General features: G+C 38.6%; 1 protein-coding gene and 1 long non-coding RNA gene across 2 annotated transcripts in view; both read left to right on the top strand.

The window, feature by feature from the left end:
- Positions 1-16,204, top strand: part of cdk14 (cyclin-dependent kinase 14) — a 196,794-nt gene that overhangs the window by 21,957 nt on the left and 158,633 nt on the right. The gene's annotated exons all lie outside the window — the stretch shown is intronic.
- Positions 4,745-6,581, top strand: LOC122881915. Its single transcript, XR_006379259.1, has 3 exons — positions 4,745-5,479; positions 6,034-6,165; positions 6,311-6,581. It is a non-coding gene; the product is annotated as an uncharacterized LOC122881915 (long non-coding RNA).

Genomic DNA, 16,204 nt, shown 5'->3' with positions numbered 1-16,204 from the left:
TGTCATGGAGACAAAAAAAAATTGTGCTCTCGAATTAATAAATTCTTGCTCCAAATACTTAATTCATGCCCTTGCATATTTGCAATAATCTGTGCGCACAAATTACCCGAACATAATTAAGACAACAATAGTTATTTTAATATGTTTGAGCGGAGTTTCCCCCCAAAAAATTTAAGCCACCAAGATCCTGATGCAGCTCGTCTCTCATCAGTTTAGTTAGTAGAAGACTTCCTAAACAATAGACACACTAAATGTATGTCATTTGTTGTTTGAAGCCGCTCCTTTTTCCTGATTGTTAGGGTAATATTTTTTAAACGTATGTACATTTTTACGATGATAGAGGAGGTCAGGTTGTTTCAGGCGATGTGGCCCACCTCTGCTGTAAAACACTGCTCCCTGGCAGGATGTGAACCGGGCACGTTGCGGCTCACGGTCGGCGATCCCACCCTTGCTCCACCAGAGTTGTGTTATCTTTGACATTAAACATACTCGTGTTAAAATTAGGGATCCACCCCAACCCTGCTCTCTTTTGCCCAAATCTAACCTTTTTATACCTCACTGTGTGGAACTCATTGGAACGTTTTTTTTTTAATGTAAAGTAACACGAGGCCAGAGATTGCTGCAGCACTAGAAACTGAGTGAGGCCCGCCATGACTGAATTAATGCAAATGACAGCAGAAACACTGCATGTTGTAACAACATTGACAAAGAAATGTGAATCAGTCACATCATGGTTAATACCCAGTCTAGTTAATAAGCTCAGTATTGATTCAGTGAATTGACTCTAGAAAAACGTCAGCAATATGTTTATGAATTTGTGCGTCCAAATGATCAATTAGAGCGTAATTAAATAATAATAATAAATAAATAAATAAAGTAATTTGAGAAATTAACAATTTAGTAATTTGTGCAAACAATGTATTAATTAGAAGGTATGTTTTCTAATTTCATATGCATAAGTTATTTTCCGATGACACGTTCCAGACTGAAATATATTGTGTTATTATTCCTATGTCCTTTTGGACCTTTCTTCATGTTTTTAAAAATACATTAAAAAAGTATACTCACATTCTTCAAATATTGTAATTATCTGACCTAAAACTGTGACGACTCACCCAAAAATGGTTATTAATTTACATTTGGACCATTATGGAGCAGTAAAACTCTATGCTGAGTTAAAATTCTCCTAGCTATAGCAGGGCTGTAAAGCCGGGTTAACCCCTCCAACAAACACACATACTAATATTTAAATGAAAGGGGAAACTATTGTAGATCCCAGGCTTTAAATTAGAATTTAAGATACAGAAAAACATTTCAGAACAGTGAAAAGACTTAATGAAATTGGTAAAGCAGATCAAATGTTTTTACGTTGCCTGTGGTCTGGTATGAAATTGGATAAAATCAGAGTTTTAGTTAAACACCAATGTCACCTTGGTATATACTGGTCTATGGGAAGATCCCACTGCAGGGCCGGATCAGTGTTTTGGCTCTGTGTTTGAAAATCACTTCAAGATGTCGTGTGCTCCTTCTTGTTTGACCTTTGAGCTCTTCTTTTCTCTTTTTTCCCCCCTTTTTCCTGAGCTGGAGGAAGATATTGATAGATACCCTTGAATGCTCCTCTCTCCTGGTCGTGTGTGTGTGTGTGTGTGTGTGTGTGTGTCTCTGTGGCCGAGCACACCAGGGTGGAGAAGAATATAGAGCCAAGATTACTCATTTATTCTTGTGCGGACTGAGTGTGTGTATGCTGTATTGATGTACTTTGAACGTGACAGAGGCATTAAAGGTATATTAAAGGCATTTCTGATTCTGATTCTGGGATATGTGTCATTTACCTGGTAAACCGTTTCCTAAACCCACACATATTATGGCGTAAAGTTGATATGGCAAACATAATAGTAAACTATTGCCCGTTTATCGTAGAAAAGGTTTCAGTCGTAGTCATCTGGACACTGTTTTCAGAATCAAGGCATTTCGGCTCCCATCCGGAAGTCATTCTCAATTGTGAAAAATGGACTGGGAACTCAGAAATGCCCGTTTAGACACAGAGCAACATTACCATTCATTTGGAGTTTTGTCTCTGAGCAAATGACAAATTTTCAGTCCAATTTTCACTCTCCTTTTAGCTCTGTTTTGGTTTCCACCAACTCCTGAGAAAAACATCTGGCTCTTTAGCTGCTAAATGCTCCACTATGTTCACCAGCTAGATGCCAACTCTGTCTGTTTGCTGTTTGGTGCTGGGCCAGTAGCGTACAGTGGGTTTATGAGAGCTTTTTCACTGAAAACAGCTGCCTGCTGCTGGAAACGAGGTTGATGAGAGCGGTGAGACTGAACCAAAACAGTACAGTTGCAGGCCGAAAAAACAAAACAATGAGCTGAAAGACACTAAAAACTCCATAGTGCTGAAGGGAACTCCAGATTCGGGTGATAAATAAGTTGGTTTGTTGCAACTATTGACACCTTTTCACATTACACATAGTCATTTGAAATTTGATTAAAAATATTGATTAGTGTAGCTTTAAGAGAATACTCAGCCGATTTAGCATTGCACTCTTACTACATTGTCAGACTCATCGTGTTTTTTTTTTTTTTTTTTTTAAAAAGGTTTCAAATTGATGCAGCAGAACCAGAGATATTGTCTTTTTTATTTCATGCATTTTTCTTTCTTGTCAAAACCTGGCGCCTACATTAGCCACAACACAAATCGACCGCCGACAGTTGGGTTGGAGAATCGGGTGTGTTGCGGCTAATATAACCTCGAGCCTCTAGCCTCAAGCAGAGATGACCCATACCCCCAGATTTTTTTTCATTTTCCAACGAGGTATAAACTTGTAGTGGCGCTCTAATGTATGTAAATGGGGTGGCCAAAATATTAGAAACACCTCTCAATGTAGTGCAGTCCAGTTCAACACCAATGCAAACTACAACCTCAATAATTAACATGTAGTTAAATTAATACCTCTCTGACAGCGTCAATCAAAACTGAACTTTATTATCTTTGTAAAGGCAGAGCTGTTGTACTGGGTGAAGTATACCCAATGAAGTGGCCGGTGAGTGTATACTGTAGTGCTCCCCAACATCTGTGTACATCAGTAAAATCAGTAAAATCTGTGGAGTTCCTCTTAAAGTTCTGTAACACGTTCTCAAGTAGAAGTAAAAGTAGTCATCAAAATAAGTAGAACAAAGATGGCATCAAATGAAAAGAATACTTTAGTAGTGATTAACTTCAGATCTCGTAACTCATAAGTAGGTCACTGGAAGGGGTAAGGGATAGTCCCATTACCTAGAAAACCTTAAGAAACGGATTAGTTTCTCTCCTCACTGTCTAGACTACATTAGTGTCTAGCCTAGTTTGATGCTTAATACCACCACACACTTCAATATTTGCTTTATGAAATAAAACAGTAGCTACACATTTTGAAGTAAGAAGCCAGGGATGTTTTGGCTCAACTGAATCTCCTACTAGTAGCAGTCCAGCTATTATTCTACTGCTGTGAAGAGAGTTATGGTTGGACATAACTATTTGATAACAGAGAGCCAAAGCAGATGTGGGATCAGCAGACCATCAATCTCTTTGAATCTGGAGAAGAAAATGAACAGAAAGGGCACTGAATACAAAATGGATAAAAATGGCAAAATGGGTGTACTGGAAAAATAGTGTATCGGCTAAAGAGCGAAAAGTAGATTGCATTAAAACTACTCTTACAATTATAATTTACCCCCAGAAAGTTACTGAAAGCCACAATGTGTAGATTTGAAAATTTCTGACTTTGATGCCTTCCACTTTAAGTATCAAAACAGACACGGTGGCAACCCTTGTTATTGGTACTCGTAACTCGGAAACTTTTGACTTGACAAGTTGACAAGGACTGCCCAAATGCACCATTGAGGCTTAAAGAGGAGTAAGTTTTGGGACATGTCTACATGACTGACATGTCTCCTATTACAGTAAGTGATGGTGGTTGCTGCTTCTTTGTCCCAACTCAACTCCAACGTGGCACTCTCCGCTTTGACCTAATTTGAATTTTCTGGCTCTAGTAACTGATGGTGAGGAGTGGTGAAGTAAGGCTCCAAAACTTCCATCACTGACTCTACATCCATGCTTTCTACAGCTTACAGCTGAGGTCAGGAACATAGTGGTTAGGGTTAAGATTGGGGACTTAGAAATGAATAAATGAATATACTCAATGGATGTTAAAAATATGCATGTGATGTTCTGCTGTCCCATTCCATGAGTCCAATTTTAGCATATAGCCTTTTAGCTTCAGTGAACTCATTAACTTGGAGTGCTGTGCATGTGTGTCGCCTCCATATGACTCCCACTGTAGCGGCTAATCCTGACTGACTGACTGGTACAGTTCAAGTTGTCGCCACCAGCCATGTTTATTTGGCTTTGTCAATCTGATTTGTGACAGCTGCTGGCTAATCTGCACGTTAGCCTGCAAAGGCTCAGGTCAGAAATTCTCCCACTCTGAGGATGATGTATGGAATATTTTGAGCTTGTGAAATGATGTTCACAAATAATTTCACAGCCTGCAGTTGTACATCACCTTTTGTGTGCATGTGAAAAACATTAGCATGCACGTATCTGAATGTGTGACTTTGTAAAAAAGTTTTGCACCTGTAGAAATATTTTGTTGTAGTGTTTCCCACTGACCATCCAATCAGAGGAAGTCAAACTGTCCAATCAGGGGGCAAAAGGTCCTAGTGCGTTCTGGTTACTTCGTCCATCTGTAGTATGCTGGAGTCAACATGGAGGAGCCTGAGGGAGATGGGTCCAGTTTGTTCTCAAGTCTTTTCTGGTAAGTGGCAGCGAGCCTCTCCTAACTGTTAACGTTTTGAACGGTGTTTTAAAATTACAGTAAAAGTGGTTTCTAACTCATACAGAACTTAAACATGAACTGAAGGGCGGAATATTTGTGCAGCATAGTTAAGCTCTTATTGTTGGCTAGCTAATATAGGCCACAATGCTATCGCTAGCATAGCCACTAACGCTAACTCTAGCCAAGTTGACTGACAAAAGAACCACTAGTTAACCAATCTTTGGCTAGCTTTAATCTTTATACTGGCTGGTTTGGAACTGACAGTCTGGCTAGTTTGTTGTTGAATGTGTATGTAGGCTACCATGACGTTATTAAACCAAGGTTACACACACTAAACAAACTTTATCATAAACAATCTATATTTATGAGTGAGCTTGAATTAAACCTTGATTTACACATTCCCTTTGATCATATGATGCTGCTAATATTTAACAGTAGTGATCCACTTGTGTAATGCATGCACTACAGTATAGATGCTTTATCTTGGGTATTCATATACTGTATTTATTTTATATTTATTCTTTGACATTTTCGGCTGCAACTCACGTCAGACCGCCTGTTAGAGCAGAATTTTGCCATTTACTGACACAGACGACACTAACATGTTGGTTCCTCCCTTAGACAAAGAGAACATCAATCAATCAATCATCAATTGGTTGGTAAGTAGAAATATTGTAACTGAAATTGACAACAGACCACAGAACTTGACTGTGGATAACTGTTTAGCTTCCTTAGACCTTTTAATTTTGTTTAGAAAAATACCATTCACACATGATTTACACTAGGCGATGCTTTATTTTATGCACTGTGCTGTAAAGGCTATTGCATATCCTCAAGTCCTAAGAAGCAATAAGATAAGATATTGAAGGAACACAATTTTGCCTTGTTGACACCAAAGTCAGTATTATCACACAACTAAGTTTTTTAAGCAACTTAAATTCATTTATTGAAAACATTTTAACTTCCTGAAAAATTCAGATTCTTGAATGATAAATAAATTGTGCACCCTGAAAAGGACTTGGGATTTAAATGAGCTATGAGGTTGGTTTCCTGACGTGATCTGAAAATCTCTTTCTCTTTCTCTCTCTCCCTCACCCTCCTCTCCCTCCTTCCACTCCTCGCGACCTCCTCCTTCCTGCCTCTAACTGCAAAACATCACTGTCGGTGACTCTGTGGCGACGCCTGAATGAAATGCTGGGCTGAATTACCACAGTGTGCCATGAAGATTATTTATACACAGTTAACAAAGTGGTAGTGAAACACTGAGATACATTTCTTGACACCAGTGTGTTTCACGTAAATCTAGCAGCAACTGGAAATGCAGTATCAATCGGGGTATTTGGTGGTGATTATGATTTTACACTCTGTTCATGTGAAGACATTAAAGGCAGACACCATTAATGCCATTTTAGCTTTGGGTAGAAGTTGCTTAATTGGATTTCTTATATTGAAAACAACGGTCTAATGTATGTTTCCATTTTGTCTTACAGCTGTCCTGCTGTCCATCTGCTCTCTATCAAAGTGGAGCTCTGTCTTTGGAATTTTGAAACAAGTGTAAAAGTAATACCACTGCACATATTGTATTAATTCTCCCTGATTCACATATAATTGGACCTAATCTATAAGCATTCACATAGTTTGAATCAATAAATGTATATAAGTGCTTTGTTGTTTAAACCTTTATATACTGTAATAAATCAACCATCAGCTGTAAGGAGAAACTGTTCTTTGATTCTGATTTTTATAGATAAACTCAAATATATTAAGGCGGTTTAATTAATTGAATTCAGGTTGCTGTCACTGACATTAAAGTCATTTATATTACGAACACTAAATATACAAATACCATAGTGTTTATTTATTGTCAGTTAAGTACAACATTTGAGCATCAGTATAGTGCTTTACAATACTGAACAAACAGCCTTGCTGTTCGTCCCATATCTGAGATTGGACTTTGTTTCAGTATTTTCAGCAAATAGAAAATCGTTAGTTGTTGACTCTTGTGCATTTAAATCTGTAAGTAGTAGTAGCATTGAAATTGTAATCTTAAACATATATAATATTCATCCTTTCTGGTGTAGCTTGCACTTTTGTTTTACCTTAGATATCTGTAATATCTTCACAGGCTTGACAGAAATAAATTGAATAGTTTTGAAACATATAAATGTGAACTTATTTCTTGGTTAATTTACCATTCCTAAGTGCTTTTGATCACTAAAAGCATCCATCTTCTGATCCTGCTACATTAACAGTAATCTTTTATCATTAATATTGTGTTCAATATATTGGCTGTGTACATTTGTGCCAAGGTAGGAGGTCAACATGATGCATCATGTGTACCACAGGTATCATATGCTGACATTGTAAAGACAGGACTTCACATTGATGATCTTTAAGATTACAATAATTGTGAAGTTTTGAAAATGAAAACATATTATTTATATAATCTTTTGCACAGAAAATCACCTTTGCTGTATTGACAGTTAGCCAACAGACTGTAGCTAGCTAAGACATTAGCTAATATCAAATGATGTAACTCCGGGGAGCACGCACAGCTGTCTTGATGTATCTAGTTAATTACGATGTAAATCTTTACTGGCCTGTTCCGTGCTAATTAACCCGCCTGTATCCCAGAAGAGTTCGCCTCGGGCTGCTCCATGTTGACTCCAGCATACTACAGATGGACGAAGTAACCTGAATGCGCTAGGACCTTTTGCCCCCTGATTGAACAGTTTGACTTTCTCTAATTGGATGGTCAGTAGGAAACGTGCTGATTGGCTAGTCAGCACAGACAAGGGCCAAAATTCTTGCTTGTAACTCGTAGCTTGTAACTTCAGTGTCGCATACACAGATAGGACATTTGTGTGTCCGTCTCTCAGACTGTGTGAAACCTCACTGTTGAAAATAATCCTGCACATATTTTAATTACACGTACACAAAATAGTTCTACAGCTGCAAAACTGTTTTACACATGTGCAAATGATATCTGTGTCCACAAAACTTTTTCACACATGCACAAAGTATTTCTACAGCTGCAAAACTTTTTTACAAAGTCACACATTCAGATTTGTGCATGCAAAATTGTTTCACATGCACACAAAAGGTGATATACAACTGAAGGCTGTTTAATTATTTGTGAACATAATTTCTCAAAATATTCATGACCCTAATTTGCTTCCATAAGGCTGTTGGCTGAGCTGAAAGCGAACTGAAGGACTGTTAACCCTCCATGTGCTCACTCAGCTCTCCCTTCCCTCTGGAGGACTCCATACTGAAAAGTAATTTCATTTTACCCAGTATAACTTTCCCTTCCCCTGCATCCGAGGATTAGCACTATCTGTGTGAATTAGCAAGGATTCTTGTGCCATCACTCACACCAGCCTCAGGGTCTCACAGAAGTAATTCTGGGAGATGTAGTATTGAGTATATTTATAGATGAGTTCTCTCAGCCATCATGGTCAGCAGGAGGTCCTGAGTGTTAGCACAAGGGCAGGGATAGCATCTCATTAAAAAGTTGGAGTGGTCTAATCGCGTCTTTAATTAACCCTCTACTAATCGGCCCTGGAGGAAACCTAATGGATTAAATATTGCTGAGGTATTAAAATGCAAATGGAGATGAGGAGCCGGCCTGGTGGGCCTCTATCGTGAAGCATGCCGCGATGATGGTGTCAAATGTGATGTCACATCCATCATTTTGAAGGCTGTAGAGCTCCCCCATATGCTCAGAGGTTCTGTGATGTTGGTGTGTGCAGGCAGGAAATGGGCCCTGACTGTGCACCAGAAGACGTGATAGAGGAAGGTGATTCCAGGAAATGGGACATAAGAGGGGTAATGGAATGGGATATAACTGTGAATTAGCCTGACGGTTATGTTGTGGGTTTAGTGAGTTAGGCAGGCAGTCATGCAGACTGCTCATTACCCTTGCAGATTTTAGGCGAAGTAAGACTCTACACCCCTGCTGGCCTTTATTTGATGTAATGTCCATTACACCTAACAAAAGTAATGTGTGACAGTTTCTCTAATTGTATAGCCTTTGGAGATAAAAATGTAAATGTTACCACCACCATTAAAAAGAATGGTGAGAGTGAACTAGAAAGTAGAGTTGTGGGCCGAAAAACCAAAAACATTGGGATATATCCTCAGTAAAGTTAGTGGAAATCCAGTGGATCATTTCTTTAAGGTACCTTGCTTTCAGGAGTACTACTCCTGACCATGAAACTTTGCTCCAAACTTCCTTGTGGTCCAATGAAGAGAAGGCCCAACAGGCCAAAAATGCTAAATTTATTCAGTAATAAAGCATGACATTTAGGTCTTGAAATCACTGTATACACATCCCCAATGCTCAAAACAGGTGCACAATATCAACATCAGTTAGACAATGTCCAGATTGACAGACCAAACTGATTAACTGACAGAATTCACCATCCTTATACCTTCATAGCAGGGCAGAAATCAGTCAGTTTTTCCATCCCTGCTTGTCTCTTGCACAGAGCCAAAGGAATTGATGTCAGCCTCAAATGTCAAGGTAAATATTATCTTTAATGAATGGCCTGTGTGTGGAAAGAGAGAGGAGAAATAAAATCATGCTTTCTGACCTTTGGAGTAAAATAAATACCAGATCTTCTCTTCTCTCTGACAGAATATTGTTCTTTCCTTGTTTAAATCTGGATGCTGTTTTCACCACAGCCATTGGAAAATGTTGGTCATGATTCGGTCACGTTGTGTTTTGGGTGTTTGAGTGTATGCGTGTGTTTGTGAAAGCATGGTTATGTGTGAATGTGTTTTTGCTCTAGCATTTCATTCCCATCCTTAGACCCAGGAGGCCCTTAGAGGGAACATGACATTTTTAGGAGTCCAGAAATGGAAGAGGGACATGGGAACATTGTATCTTGGTTGGTGGATTGCAGTCTGTGGGTTAAGGTTAGGACTGATACATCAGCTTTGCTGATAAATTGGACCAGTTATGGCGTTTTGATATGAACCAAATACTATTCACTTGAGGTTATGAAGGGATATGATGCAGTTCAAATTTTTATTGTAGAATTGACCATTCCTGTTTATACGGGTTGGCTAAGGCAAGCCCTTAGTCTGAGCTGAGTGTAATGAGACATCAGATGGTACCAAGTAGGCTGCAGGACTTTTATATTATTTATGTCTTATTTTCTAAATAGGGCTCTCGCACTCTGCCAGGAACAACATTTTGTTGAAAACATTTACATGTTTTTGAAAATTTCTGACATGGAAATGATCTAACGGTCGAAATATTTATTGTGTTCAACACAGAAATATTGGAGACTGCCTGCTGCCTGCCCCATGAAAACGACCGCATTGGTTTGAGCTTGGAAGTTCATTCTAGACCTTAGAATCACTGCTGTATGTGTGACAAAATAATATAAACTCGCTTGCAAATGGAACTGCCCCAGGTGTCATGATTTTAAGTGTTTTAACAAATGGCCAATACTATAAAAATAATCTCAACTCAACACTTTGAAGCTTTTTTGGAGCTTGACTTTGATCCAACTTTTTAGCAATGCTAGTGGCATGGCTGAAGGGATGGCAATGTCGATGTCCATCTGTCGTTTTGTCTGTGTCCTTGCTGATCCCCTGACTTTTCCTCTAGCACTACCTGCAGGTCAAAGTTTTCACTTATGCTGGGAAATATCTCTACATCTACTAAATGGATTGGCACAAAATTTGGTACAGATATCCAGGGTGCCCAGAGGATGAATCCTAATGACTTTGGTGATCCCTCTGACTTTTCTTCTAGCATCATCCTGAGGTTCACATTTGTGATTTTAAGTGAAATTTCTATTTAATGGATTGCCATCAGATTGGCGACACACATTCATGCCCCCCACAGCATGAATTGTAATCTCTTTGGTGATCCCTTAACTTTGCATCTAGCGACATCACTTTAGTTTATGACCACATACCTGCAAATAATCTAATGCTTATCTTTGCATCAATACATGTCAGCATGTTAATGTTAGCATTTAGCTCAACGCACCACTTTGTCGAAGTACAGCCTCACAGAGCTGCTAGCATGCCTGTAGACTCTTATCATTGTTATCACATGACCAACGTTGTGCATTATGAATTGTGTATGAATTACTTAAAATGTATGGTCGGGATGGATTGGCAAAAGAAAGTTCATGGCCATTCACATTGACATCAAAGAAACCTAAAATATTAAAAGATTTAACTAACCGTTACACTACCCCTGACCTGAAGACTCAGGACATGTTAAGTTTTTCCATATTTAACCAAAACCACCATCTTTCCTAACCATAACCAAGTGTTTTAGTAGACTAAACCTTTAGTCGACTCCTCACTCGGGATGCTGACCTATCTCCGGTGTGACTTACAGTATATGACCTACATTTTCCTGACGAGCAACATCTTGTGGTTCTTGTTATTAATGACTGTCCTCTCCAGAAAAAAAAATAAAATTGCAAAATGAGACAGTTGAGATATTGGTAATAGGTTTCAAAACCCATATCAATGAAACCCTACACCATTCCTTTAATGTATTATACTCTACGTGTCAATCTATTATTATCTTAGGCTAGAACAGCAAATAACTTGATGATTTGTGATTTGGGATTTTGATATAGCCAAAGAAATTAGACCATAATGCACAGAAAGATGAATGTGTGAGTGAGGAGCAGTGAAAGCAGGGAGACTCCTGTAGCTGGAGGCACTCATGTTGATAGTGGAGATTAAATGGTGTGCAGCAGCTGGTGCCTATATTAAAGCATCTAATCACCCTTGAATGATGGCAGTGGCACACTCTGTCTCCTCATTCAAACCTCATTTAAATCAAAGCAACAAGCATAAACATGGATGATATGTGTTGGTGGCCCCGGACCACTGCACTCCAAAAATGTGCCAAACACACAACAGAAAAATGTCAAAGTTTGAATATTTAATCAGCACTGCAACACATGCTGACATGACTGCAGAATGCTGAATGAATGGACTGCTAATTAAGCAGCTAGTTAAATCAAACATGATGTATGTGTATTAAGTTGCATACAGGCATACCACTGTGGATTATAATGGTGCAGTCTGTATCATAAATAGAGCTAAATAAATCATTTCCACATTAAGTTTGAAACACAGGTGTAATAACAGTAAACAAGAACATGACTGAGAAAAATAGCATCATCTACCTAGTGTCACATAGTCAGACTGTTTGACTTAAAGTCTGGTCCAAAATGTTCTTTAAAATGTTCAAGAGCCCTCTTGTAAGAAGGCCATTTCTGTCTCCAAATAATACAAATACTATTTTAAATACAACAGATGACTTGCTGATGTCATGGAGACCTTCATTTCTGCAAAGGATAAACGAAATTGCAAGCAAAAGTTATATTAAATCAACAGAGATTAGTAATATTAACATAATTTCAATTAGATGGGAAATACAGTTTCAATCTAAAAACTCTAAAAAATTATTTCTGACAATTCCAGTACATGTGCAGTCACTATAACATCTTGTACTTTGTCTTAAAAAAAGTTACAAGGGGGGTCTCAATGTGGCCTTAAGATAATATAACAATATTTCAATGTAGTTTTGTTTTTCTGGATTTAATCCACCATGAGTATAGTACACTTCACTACAGATTTTTGACAGATGAATGTAGAGTGAACAACCACAAAAACAGGTTACATGATGGGGAAAATTACAGCTATGCAATTCCACAACAAGCTGCTTTACAATGGCCACACAGTAGCAGCACTAAAAAATGTCCCTCCCTTCTGTGAGAATTACCCACCTTTGCTGTGGTTGTAGCAGCAAACACAGCTATGCCCAAGTAAACCCAATACTGCACTGTTGTTGTGGTCTATAGGTCTTGGGATTTGATGTAACATACCACTGCATTTGATACACAATGGGTAGAGTACACTTCACTACAGATTTTTGACTGATATGTACAGTGAATGACCAACAGAGCAGGTAACATGATGGGAAAAACTACAGCCACATAATTACACCACATGCTGCTTTACAACAGCCATAGTTCTTGTAATTACCAATGTCTGTTTTGGTCCTCCAGCTGTAAACACAGCTGTGTTTTCATTCAGTCACAGTCCAGAAACTCATATTTCCACAGCTTTCCTTAGATGGTTTCCTATAATATTTTATATAGTTAGTAGTATATGTTACATTTACAAGTTACATTTATAACGTTACATACACTTAAGTAACTTTGACTAAATTGCACTTGTTGGAGTTAGTTTTAATGCAGCATACTTTTCACTCTTACTTGGGTACATTATGGGAGAAAAGTCAATACTTTTACTCTGTTACGTTTGGAAAAGTGATCATGTTATTTATTCATTTATATACATAGCCTATTCAGTGTATTCTTTCCATCTCAGACTTCAAAAAGGCTAGCAGGTTGCTGATCCCAGGTCTACTTTGGCATCGGCATGCTGTGTGTATCAGAATACCATATTTCCTCAAATAAAAGACAGGTCTCAAATAATGGCCGTGGTCACAACAAACAAATAAAGACCTGCCCCAAATACAATAGTGGATAAACTCCTAGTGCCTGTTATTTAATGTGCATGCCAACTAAGTAGAATGTACATTTCCATCACTTTAATTGTCACATTTTGTGTGCTGTGTAGTGGTATGTGGTCCCAAAGGCAGATGACCAGGAAGCGGAATGAGGTGAAGTAGCTGGATGGCTACAGTGTTTATTGGAGGTGATGTGGTTTACAGGCAGACCGGTAAGCAGACCGGTAACGAACAGGCAACAGGAAAATGGGTTACTGGCTGGCAGTGGTGGAAACAGGAAAGTGAGTCCAATGTGGCAAAACAGTCCAATGGGGAGCAGGCAAAGTACAAAATCCAGAATCCAACCAAGGTCCACGGGAGACAAAGAATCCAAAACTGAACTCACGGTAAAAATGCCGGGGAACTGGGCACTGGAACCAGGTACAACAAAAAGTGCACCAAACTGCGACTCACAAAAAGGTCAGGAACACTCACAAGACAGGAACAAAACTCAAGGCAGGAATCACACCAGGCAGGAATCACACCAGGCAGGAATCACAACAGGCAAGAACAACAATGAGCCAACATTAAACAAAGACAGAGCCAACGAGACACAGGTGCAAACAATCACGGAAGGGCCAACAATCAAAACTGGAGGGAAAGACAGGAAGTAAAACCACAAGACACACAAGGGAAGAACACACTACAAAATAAAACAGGAAGTAACAAAACCTTAAACTACAACATTACTTCAATAACTTCAACAATATAATCATATTTTCAGTACAGTCAAAAGATGGCGATAGCTACATTTGACGTACCCTATGGGAACCATGCAAGTCACTGACTTTTTCACAACACAGTGTTTCAAAGCAAAAGCCTCGTTAAGGGATTTTATCCACTGAAAGGCTAGATGGCGTTTAATTTGAAACAGATACAGGAAGTGTTGTTTGTACAGCATAATGCAGTAAGAGAAATTTAACAGGGAAGGAAGCTTCATACTAAAAGATATAGAAATATAATGCCAAATATACTTATCAAACGGAGTAAATTAGAAGTAAAGAACTGTATCTAATATAACCCGGCTTCAAATAAAGGCCTGGTACCCAAAGTTTAGTTTTTGCATGTAGGCTGTATAGTATTTATTTCCTCATTTGTTAGTGCTGCTACTGTAGAATTTGCATCTGCTGTATCACAACAAAATGCCAAACATACAATACACTAAATATACTAAATTTAAAAATTGACCTGGGTGCTTTGACACTCCAAAGCACACTGGGAAGAACTAATGTAATGATGAATGCAAAATATAAGTAAAACATACTGTACCTTTAAGAGGTCACCCACTGTTGCTCGGTGGAACGTTGTGATGCCTATAAACAACCATTTGTGAAGTTAAAAACACAAAACATAAATGTTACTGCAAAAAACTGCCACAACGGCAGGTTAAACCAGCAGCTTGGTTCTTCCTTACAGCCCCAGTTGAGAGAGAATGTCTATCCATATTGTCTAACTACAAATACGTTTTCATAATAGCTCTTATTATTTAAATAAATTTTATGGTCACAGAAGAATTTTACCAGAAGAAGGAATGGGTCCAGTGCCGGTCTTCCCCAGTCTAAAAGTGGGGATAAAAAGAATAGCCTTGATAATCACCCGACAGATAGGACTTGAGGGCATGCGAGACGTAGGGGTACATGTAGCACTGGAGCTGAGGAGAGGTACAATTGAACACATTGTTTTTGCGAACAGGTGAGTGCTTTGATAAGCACAGCTTTATAAAATGATTTGACATTTTATTGACACCTTCAAAATTGTAAATGCATTTTGTATTTGTATTGGATTTTTCAACGCAAATCTAAATTCTACATATATGTACAAAGTCCATGAAAAATCTTGACTGCAGCTAATCACATCAAACGTTTTTTTTGTTTTTTTTAAACAGCCCTGGCTATCTAAAAAATATCTATATTTGAAGCTAAAAAGAGATTTTCAGAGGCAGATATATGGAAGTTTTTTTCCTGGAACTGAAAGTAGGTGTACGAACAGGTGGTACTGGAGCTGAGCAGAAGTAAGTTGACAATACTGAACATATTCATGTTAACCAGAGGTTTACAGAATGCTGCTACTGCAGTACATGAAGATACCAGTGAAATGAAGTGATTCAGTATACCTTGGATCAGGCAAGCTTCATTCAATGGTATGTTAGGATTAGGTGGAGGAATAGGTGGCGCTGGAGTGGTGGAGAGATTGGTGCTTTACCTCTTGTTTCCTTTCTCTGGTTCACTGTCAGTCCGTTTATCACCAAAGATGCGCCTAAAAACCAAAGCAAAACACCCCAAGGCCTACGGTAGTTATCGATGTGGCATGTGCAAAAGAACAAAAACTAGTTGAGAATCAAACATTTCCCCTGCAAGCAGCTTTAAAATGTGAAAAATGTTGTGATTTGATGTGAATACAGCCTAACATGGATCTGCCGGTTTGGAGGTGGATCCCGCCCAGAGTCAGCCGATCTCTCGACCGACTAATGGTGTACTGTAACTTCATCACTCACTCACTCAGTACGTCAGTGACAGACTTTTGTATTTATAGGGCAGGACCCGCTTTGCTGCGGTCCAGCCAAAAATCACCTAAAACATATTTATCTTAAAGAGGTTAGATGGGGAAAAAACAGATTTATGGGAAAGAACCATTGTAAACACCATTACTAACACGAAAGGCAAGACATAGAGGCTAATAAACAAATCCTCTATGGTTTCATGTGTTTCATAATATCTACACAAAATATACTGGTGTCTAACTGACACATATCATCAGTGAACCTACTGTATCGGTACACTTAGCTTACTCTGCCTGTTAAATACTTCTCATACGCCCAATG

Source organism: Siniperca chuatsi, linkage group LG9 (assembly GCF_020085105.1).
Source record: "Siniperca chuatsi isolate FFG_IHB_CAS linkage group LG9, ASM2008510v1, whole genome shotgun sequence".
NCBI classification, from domain to species: Eukaryota; Metazoa; Chordata; class Actinopteri; order Centrarchiformes; family Sinipercidae; genus Siniperca; species Siniperca chuatsi.
The sequence above is the reverse complement of the archived record's forward strand: the minus strand, read 5'-3'. Positions and strand labels throughout refer to the sequence as shown.